The 10,489-nt window shown below is 34.4% G+C and overlaps 1 non-coding gene across 1 annotated transcript; it reads right to left on the reverse strand.

The window, feature by feature from the left end:
* Positions 1-10,038: 10,038 nt before the first annotated feature.
* Positions 10,039-10,142, reverse strand: LOC130952455 (small nucleolar RNA R71). The gene has a single exon (XR_009074639.1). It is a non-coding gene; the product is annotated as a small nucleolar RNA R71 (small nucleolar RNA).
* Positions 10,143-10,489: the final 347 nt, after the last annotated feature.

Below are 10,489 nucleotides of genomic sequence, written 5' to 3' on the forward strand. Positions count from 1 at the left end.
GGAAAGAGGTTTGCGACAGGGAACCATTGTCTCCATTTCTATTTATTCTGGTCGCTGATATTCTGCATAGGATGTTTAGGGAGGCGGTAAGAAATGGGCGACTCTCGTCGCTATTGGTGGGTAGAGACCACGTCGAGTTGACACATTTTCAGTTTGCGGATGATACGGTCCTGTTCTGCCCCCCGGAGGGAGAAACCATAAAGAATTACAGAAGGATCCTGCACTGCTTTGAGCTCATGTCAGGGCTGACTATTAATTTTGATAAGTCTAGCCTGATTCCTGTTAATTGTGATGTCCAGTGGGTACAAAGCATCTCTAGAGTACTGGGATGTAAGGTGTCCTCCCTTCCAGTGAAATACTTGGGGATCCAGTTAGGAGCGAATCCGAAGTTGGTGAAGACGTGGAAGCCAATTATAGAAAAAGTGGAGCAGAAACTGAGCATTTGGAAGGCCAAGGTCCTAAATAAAGCTGGAAAACTGGTACTGATTAAATCTATTTTGAACAGCCTGCCGGTCTATTATTTGAGTTTGTATAAAATGCCAAAAGCTGTTGCAGAAAAACTAATCTCCCTACAGAGAAGATTCCTATGGAGTAAGGAGGATGGTAGGCTCGGTATGGAAATGGTTAGATGGGAGGTGGTGCAAACCCCCCAAAAAGCTAGGGGGACTAGGTGTCGGAGATGCCATGGTGCGCAACACAGCCTTTCTTTTTAAGTGGTGGTGGCGGTTTTCGAAGGAAGATTGCCCTTTATGGAAGAAGGTGGTATGCTCTTGTAACAACCTCACCCCCAATGTGATGCTGTCATCCCAGGTCCTACCGACCCGGGGTGGGCCATGGAAGGATATATGCCAGCTACAGTTCAAGGATCAACGCCTAAGACAGAAAATGATCAATGGACTCTCTATGGAGATTGGCGATGAGAGGAGAACCCGATTCTGGGAGGATGTATGGCTGCGTGAAGGGACCCTGAAAGATCTTTTTCCAAGGCTCTTCTCAGTTTCAAACCAAAAAGGATCCGTCATAGGGGATTGTGGGTTCTGGGACGGGTTAGAGTGGAGATGGAACTTCCAATGGAGACGAGATCTTTTCCAATGGGAGTTGGACTTAGTGAACCAGCTGCATGAAACACTAAGACTGGTCAATCTAGTATATGGGAGAGAAGACAAAGTTGTATGGAAATTAGATAAACAGGGTGTATTTTCTACTAACTCATTTGTGCAGGTTATGCAGATGGAAATGCTTCCAGAGGATATGGCAAGCTACAGCTTTACTAGGACAGTTTGGAAGGGTTTAGTTCCACCTAGAGTTGAATTGTTCATATGGTTTGTCTTGATTGGGAGGGTCAATACGAAAGAGAGACTGAGTCGGCTGGGAGTGGTTAACCAGGAGGATGTTGTCTGTGTGTTGTGTAATGATAGTGTTGAATCTGGATATCATTTGTTTCTTGGTTGTCAATATTCTTGGCAGGTGTGGTGTGCATGGCTGTCGTTTGTTGGAAGGCAATGGTCATGCCCGGGGACACTAAAGGAGCACTTTCAAAGCTGGACTGAGTCATCAACTAGTAAACAGGAGCGGAAGAGGTGGATGGTATGTTTCTGTACCATTATCTGGAATATCTGGCTGGAAAGGAATAGGCGGATTTTTCAGAATGTAGGAAAAGAGGTTGACGATATCATCTACCAGTCATCCATGAACTATAAAGAATGGATAGGTGTCGATCCCTTCTGTTGTTGATGGTAATGCCGAAGATGACAGGAGGAATCATTTAGTCTTTATAGCGTACTCATTTATAATTGTTGCTTTTGGTTTGTCTTCTATGCTCCACTTGTTGTGTTGAGCTTTTCCTTTCAAAAAAAAAAGGTATTTATTTATTTATCAACAAGGTTTAATTTTATTTCTCTTGGCATATATGTTTCTATTGAATATAATCTTTGAACAACTAGATATTCTCACGAAAATTGAATTAATTAGTACATTACTTTTGTTCAGTTTTAGATCCTGTTCATAATTTAGATCAACGGCTTCTTGTCGACTGTTAAATAGATTCTCTTTATTTGCTTTTATTTTATATTTTTGTATTATTCGTCGTATACTTACAAAAAACCAAATTATAAAATAACGATTTTCTTTTTTCTTTTTTCTTCGTTTTAGAATATAATTAAGATCAATTAGGATCAATTAGTATTATTTAGTATATCTGAATATTTATTATAGGAGATTACGTCTTTATTATTATGATTCTCTTAGTACCTATAAATACTCTTTATATTGTATCATTCCAGACAATTTGAGTAGACAACTTGATTACACTCAATAATACACAATTCTTTCTCCAGTTTAGTTTCTTGTTTCTAACATGGTATCAGAGCCATGGTATATATCCTCCTTGAAGAGGATAGGTTGTTTTCCTTGTGATAAAATTGCCGTAGTTTTTGCATTTTTTTCGATGCCATTATTCTTTCTCTTTTGTCACTCCTTTAATGCTTTTTCACCTCACCGATTAACCTATTTTTTCTGTCTTGTATTTTTTCGAGTCGAATGATCAAATACCATCGTCATCCACCTATTCTCATGAAGAAATCATATAGTTTTCCCTCTCTCTCGGCAGTTCCATCTGCGTTCTCTCGTGACAGTTCCGTTTGTGTTTTCTCGTGGCCGTTCCATCTGCATTTTCTCGTGACAGTTTCATCTGCGTTTCGTCTGTGTTTCCTTGTGGCAGTTTCGTCTGCGTTTCTTTCTGGCAGTTTCGTTTGCACTTCCTTCAGATAGCGGCAATTCCGTCTGCGCTTCCTTCAGACAAGTGGCAGTTCCATTTGCGCTTCCTTCCGACAAGCGACAGTTCTGTCTGTGCTTCCTAGTTCCTTCAGACAGCGGCAGTTCCATATGCGCTTCTTTTCGGCAGTTCCGTCTGCATCCGCGGCAGTTCCATCTGCGCTTCCTTCCAACAGCAGCAGTTCCATCTGCGCTTCCTTCCGACAGAGGTAGTTCCATCTGCGCTTTCTTCTTCCAGTTCCGTCTGCATCCGTTCTATTAGTTTATACATTTTTTATTTCGTTGTATTAATTTTTAAATAAGTTTCAAACTCAAGTTGTCACTTGAGTTTGAGGGGGGATGTTAGAATATAATTAGGATCAATTAGGATCAATTAGTATTATTTAGTATATCTGAATATTTATTATAGGAGATTACGTCCTTATTATTATGATTCTCTTAGTACCTATAAATACCCTTTATATTGTATCATTCCAGACAATTTGAATAGACAACTTGATTACACTCAATAATACACAATCATTTCTCTAGTTTAGTCTCTTATTTCTAACAGTTTATATGTATTTATGAGACACAAACATATTATATATTGACTTATTTATATATACTAGCGTGATAACCCGTGCAATGCACGGGCTATATGTAATCTAAAGACATTTAAAAGAACACATTAATAGATTGTCAAGATGTAGTTTTCTATTATGCATAATCTTAAAAACATAGATTGTCAAGATACCTATTGATAGCAAAACAAAATATTTATAATATATATAAATTTGTTCATTAATCAAAAAATAAAACATGTCCAAAACAATTTAACATATAGTTTAAAATATTTATCAAACAGAATTATACATAGGAGGCCTAACATCGCTGAATCGACAACTCTATCTGGCGGTTACGTATCGAGTCGGGTTTCAAGGTAATGCTGTCCCCCTCCTTTAAATTGTATACTCTACAACATTCATCCCACCCGATCCCAAACTTCCATTCTCCACCTCTTCCTCCACTTTTCAATAAGTGGAAAAAGTACACATTCTTCTCTACATGGGAATGTGGACCAGTAATCGTCCAAATCGAACCATCTCTAGATAATTTAAGATATACAGCAAATTTTGAAGTCAAATACTGCAATGAATAATTCATAGTTAAGATAAACATAATATTTTCATACACAATGAATAATAAATTTAGGAAAAATATTTAATAAGCTTGCAAGAATAAAAAAATAAAAAAATCACTCTTTTGAGATCAACTTACCAGTCTAAATTGACCCAGATCCGAAGCTGTGATGGTCTTTTAATAATAAACATCTGGAGTATATCTAGTTTAGGATAATTTAAACATATTAGTCACCATATTAAAAAAATACCAATCTATACCATGATATTAAAATCCAAAACAAAAGGAAAAAAAGTTACATTTAGCATTACCTATGATCAGACAATTCATTTGTCTCGTTACTTTGTTTGTTGCCCTCCATTGATAAAGTGCTTCCACCAGACAAATCTATCGAATTTTGTGGATTATCCCCTAACAGTGTCCCATTTTGATCATTATTATCATCACCATCTAATGAAAACTCATCATCAGATGGTTCAGACCCAGATAGAACCATTACATCAGGTGATGATCCTCATCAATCCTGATATACTTTATGTGGAACACTCTTGATACATTATCAAGTGTCTCTGGTCCATTAGCTCAGGCACATGTGAATGAGGATTAAGGTGAACTTGGATGGGTTGGTTGTCGTGATTCCACAATGAAATAAAAAAAAAAACCAAAACCGACATACCTAAATTGAACAGATACCCCTCTATTGATTAAATAGAAAGTTCTAATCTGTTCAAATGAGTAGTCAGTTATGAGCAACTGATCATTGTTTTTTTCAGCTCCAGCACTAAACAATTATCTAGCTTGTCAATGACATAAAATATTGTCCCTAATTCTTCACCATGAGTTGAAACAAAAGTTGGGGGAAGAGCTCTCTCCCTATATTCAAATTCCTTCCTAAAGTTAATTCATGTCTAACAAAACATGCTAAAAATGCATCACATAATATTACGTAATTATTTAATAAAGAGAGGTATATATACATTTAAATCTACCATTATTACTAACTGAGCAACACAAGAGAACAATAATAACGTAAATGAACTTGCATTATAATGAGCATGACAAAAATAGGTAACTAGTAAGAAACATATATTAGGTCTTTTTGAATGTCTAAAAAAAATACTGAAATTTTGAAAGAAACAACAAAAAAAAAATTGCTGTTATAATAATGTTTGAAATAATTTTTTTAAAGAATTTTAATTTAACATATTCACAGTATAAATAAATTTTACATATATATTCAATTACATATTGTTATATTAAAAAAGATAATTACTTTTTATGCAACAATTACTTTTTTTTTACGTGCTTATTATAGGTTTCACATTTTTCAAAGATAAGGTCTTTATAAATATAAGACTTCTCTTATCTATAAACTAATTTTTAGAGTTAAATTAGGCTAGCTCATTTAATCTCAATTTTAAAGTATTAAAATCTATTTAATCCAGTATTATATTGGGTCATCAACCTGCAAATGTTCACACTCTAGACAAATATTTTTAGATGTGAAGAAGATAAGATGTATTATAAATCTCAGATTTTTTTACAAAAAAAAGTTTTTAGATGATTTCTAAATGTAAATCATTCTTTATCTTATAAATTAGTTTTTAGAATTGAATTACGTCTACCAAATCTCAATTCTTATAGTTGCCTTATTATTTCAATTTTTTCTATTATAGTATAGGGATATAGACTTAAAACTATTCAATCACACATTTACTACTAAGGGTTATCAGTGACTAAGAGAAAGGGGGTTGAATCTTGGCTTTCGTTACTGCAAAAATTATTTTTGTATCATTAACAAAACTTTAAGAGATATTTTTAGTTTTGTCTCCTATCGAGTAAAAGGACTTCCATTTTTGTCTCCTAAAATAGAAATAGAATAGAGATAAAGAAGTGACACACAGATATATCCTGGTTCAGATCTAATACTTGAGCTCTTATACCAAATGATAAATAAATAAAAGATAAACAACAAGATAAAGATTCAAACTGAATAAAAAAAGATACACTAAAATTGAATAGAAATAAAAAGGATAGATTGAAATTGAGTACAAAGAGAATCACTCTACTTTCTATCTGATGAGCGGATAATTTATATGCTTTTTGACATTATTTTTAAATAGTTTTTAGTATAATCTAGCTACTTTTAGGGATGTTTTCATTAGTTTTTATGCTAAATTCACATTTCTGTACTTTACAATGAGTTTGTGTGTTTTTCTGTTATTTTAGGTAATTTCTGGCTGAAATTGAGGGACCTGAGCAAAACTCTGATAAGGAGGCTGACAAAGGACTGCTGATGTTGTTGGAATCTGACCTCCCTGCACTCGAAATGGATTTTCTAGAGCTACAGAACTTCAAATGGCGCGCTCTCAACGGCGTTGGAAAGTAGACATCCAGAGCTTTCCATCAATATATAATAATTCATACTTTATTCGTGATTAGATGACGTAAACTGGCGCTCAACGCCAGTTCCATGCTGCATTCTGGAGTCAAACGCCAAAAACACATCACGAACCAGAGTTGAACGCCAGAAACACGTTACAACTTGGCGTTCAACTCCAAAAGAAGCCTCTGCACGTGTAAAGCTCAAGCTCAGCCCAAGCACACACTAAGTGGGTCCCAGAAGTAGATTTCTGCATCAATTACTTATTTCTGTAAATCCTAGTAGCTAGTTTAGTATAAATAGGACATTTTACTATTGTATTCAGTGTCTTTTGACCACATTAAATCTTTTGGTCTCAGTTTTATTCTATTATTCACTTAGGATACTATTGATCACGTTTGGGGCCTAGCCATTCGGCCATGCCTGGACCTTCATCACTTATGTATTTTCAACGGTAGAGTTTCTGCACACCATAGATTAAGGGTGTGGAGCTCTGCTGTACCTCGAGTTTCAATGCAATTACTACTATTTTCTATTCAATTCGACTTATTCTTATTCTAAGATATTCGTTGCACTTCAACATGATGAATGTGATGATCCGTGACACTCATAATCATTCTTACCTATGAACGCGTGACTGACAACCACTTCTGTTCTACCTTAGACCGGGCGCATATCTCTTGGATTCCTTAAGCAGAATCTTCGTGGTATAAGCTAGAATTGATGGCAGCATTCATGGGAATCCGGAAAGTCTAACCTTGTCTGTGGTATTCTGAGTAGGATTACGGAATTGAATGACTGTGACGAGCTTCAAACTCGCGATTGCTGGGCGTGATGACAAACGCAAAAGAATCAAGGGATTCTATTCCAACATGATCGAAAACCGACAGATGATTAGCCGTGCTGTGACAGAAAATTTGGACCATTTTCACTGAGAGGATGGGATGTAGCCATTGACAATAGTGATGCCCTACATACAGCTTACCATGGAAAGGAGTAAGAAGGATTGGATAAAAGCAGTAGAAAAGCAGAGATTCAGAAGGAACACAGCACCTCCATACACTTGTCTGAAATTCCCGCCATTGAATTACATGAGTAACTCTATCTTTATTTTCTGTTTATTATTTATTATTATTCGAAAACACAATAATCAATTATTATCCGCCTGACTGAGATTTACAAGGTGACCATAGCTTGCTTCATACCAACAATCTCTGTGGGATCGACCCTTACTCACGTAAGGTTTATTACTTGGACGACCCAGTACACTTGCTGGTTAGTTGTGCGTAGTTGTGACAAAGTGTGATTTATGTTTGAGAGCACCAAGTCTTTGGAGCCATTTTGATGATCACAATTTCGTGCACCAAGTTTTTGGCGCCGTTGCCGGGGATTGTTTGTGTTTGACAACTGAAGGTTCATCTTGTTGCTCAGATTAGGTAATTTTCTTTTTGTTTTATTTTCGAAAAATTTTTCAAAAATCTTTCAAAAATTTTTTCCTTTTGTTTTCGAAAATTATTCCAAAATTTTTAAGAATAAATTCTAGAGTTTTATAGTAACATGTTGAAGCCTGACTGGCTGTAAAGCCATATCCAAATCCTTTTGGATTGAGGCTTCCACTTGTCAACATAACGGGTATGTATATGGAGTTGGATGAAATATCAGCTGTTGCATGCCTGATTTATATCTTCTAAAGCTGGCTGGCTATTAAGTCATGCCCAACCCTTGGATTGGAGCTTTAGACTAACATTGAAAGATTCCTGGAATTCTTATTAAAAATTTTGAATCTCTTAATTTCTTTTCCTATATGTTTTTTTCGAAAAAAATAAAAGAAAAATACAAAAAAATCATAAAATCATAAAAAACAAAAAATATTTTGTGTTTCTTGTTTGAGTCTTGAGTCAATTTTTAAGTTTGGTGTCAATTGCATATTCATATTGTTCTTGCATTTTTTCGAAAAATTCATGCATTCATGGTGTTCTTCATGATCTTCAAGTTGTTCTTGGTAAGTCTTCTTGTTTGATCTTGATGTTTTCTTGTTTTGTGTCTTTTGTTATTTTTTATGTGCATCTTTGTATTCATATTTTCTAAGCATTAAAGATTTCTAAGTTTGGTGTCTTGCATATTTTCTTTGCATAAAATTTTTTTTCAAAAATATGTTCTTGATGTTCATCATGATCTTAAAAGTGTTCTTGGTGTTCATCTTGACCTTCATAGTGTTCTTGCATACATCATGTGCTTTGATCCAAAATTTTCATGTTTTGGGTCATATTTGTGTTTTTCTCTCTCATCATAAAAAAATTCAAAAATAAAAAAATATCTTTTCCTTTTTTTTCTCTCAATTTCGAAAATTTGGGTTGACTTAGTCAAAAATTTTTAAAATTAGTTGTTTCTTGTAAGTCAAGTCAAATTTTCAAATTTTAAAAATCTTATCTTTTCAAAACTTTTTCAAAAATTAAATCTTTTTCATTTTTCTTATTTATTTTTGAAAATTCTTTAAAATATTTTTTAAAAATTTTTTTCTTAATTTTATTTTTATTTTCGAAAATTATGCTAACAATTAATGTGATTGGTTCAAAAATTTGAAGTTGTTACTTTCTTGTTAAGAAAGGTTCAATCTTTAAATTCTAGAATCTTATCCTTTAGTCTCTTGTTAGTTAAGTAATTAATTTTAATTTTAAAAATTAAATCTATCTTATCTTATCTTTTATATCATATCTTTTTCAAAATTTTATCTTTTTCAAAAATTTGATTTCAAAATATCTTTTCTAACTTCTTATCTTCTTATCTTTTCAAAATTGAATTTCAAATCTTTTTCAATCAATTAACTAACTTTTTGTTTATTTCTTATCTTTTTCAAAATCATCTAACTACTTTTTCCTCTCTAATTTTTGAAAATCACTTCCCTCTTTTTCGACATTTTCTTAATTAATTAATTGTTTTAAATTTTAATTTCAATTTTAATTCTCATCTTTATTTTCAAAAATCATTTAACTCCTTTTCAAAATTTAATTTCGAAAATTTCTCCTTCTCTCATCTTTTCCTATTTATTTATTCATTTACTAACACCTCTCTTCACCTTTCTTCATCTCAAATCACTGCCCCTATCCTTACCCTTGTGTTTGGATTCTCCTTTCTTTATTCCCTTCTTCTTCTACTAATAATAAGGAACCTCTTTACTGTGACATAGATGATTCCTCTTCTTTTTCTATTCTCTTCTCTTTCATATGAGCAGGAACAAGGAAAAATGCATTCTTGTTGAAGCTGATCCAAAACCTGAAAGGACTCTGAAGAGAAAACTAAGAGAAGCTAAATTACAACAAACCAGAGACAACCTTGATGAAATTTTCGAACAAGAAAAGGAGATGGCAGCCGAACATAACAACAATAATGCCAGAAGGATGCTTGGTGATTATACCACACCTACGTCCAAGTTTGATGGAAGAAGCATCTCAATTCCTACCATAGGAGCAAACAATTTTGAGCTGAAACCTCAATTAGTTGCTCTAATGTAACAGAACTGCAAGTTTCATGGACTTTCATTAGAAGATCCTTACCAGTTTTTAACTGAGTTCTTGCAGATCTGTGAGACTGTAAAGACTAATGGAGTAGATCCTGAAGTCTACAGGCTCATGCTTTTCTCTTTTGTTGTAAGAGAAAGAGCTAGAACATGGTTGGACTCTCAACCTAAAGATAGCCTGGACTCCTGGGATAAGCTGGTCACGGCCTTCTTGGCTAAGTTCTTTCCTCCTCAAAAGTTGAGCAAGCTTAGAGTGAATATTTAGACCTTCAAACAAAAAGATGGTGAATCCCTCTATGAAGCTTGGGAAAGATACAAACAGATGACCAAAAGATGTCCTTCTGACATGTTCTTAGAATGGACCATGATAGATATATTCTATTATGGTCTATCTGAGTTCTCTAAGATGTCATTGGACCATTCTGCAGGTGGATCCATTCACCTAAAGAAAACGCCTGCAGAAGCTCAAGAACTTTTTGACATGGTTGCAAATAACCAGTTCATGTACACTTCTGAGAGGAATTCCGTGAATAATTGGATGCCTCAAAGGAAGGGAGTTCTTGAAATTGATGCTCTGAATACCATATTGGCTCAGAACAAAATGTTGACTCAGCAAGTCAACATGATCTCTCAAAGTCTGAATGGATGGCAAAATGCATCCAACAGTACTAAAGACGCATCTTCTGAAGAAGAAG

Source organism: Arachis stenosperma, chromosome 1 (assembly GCF_014773155.1).
Source record: "Arachis stenosperma cultivar V10309 chromosome 1, arast.V10309.gnm1.PFL2, whole genome shotgun sequence".
Taxonomy (NCBI): Eukaryota; Viridiplantae; Streptophyta; class Magnoliopsida; order Fabales; family Fabaceae; genus Arachis; species Arachis stenosperma.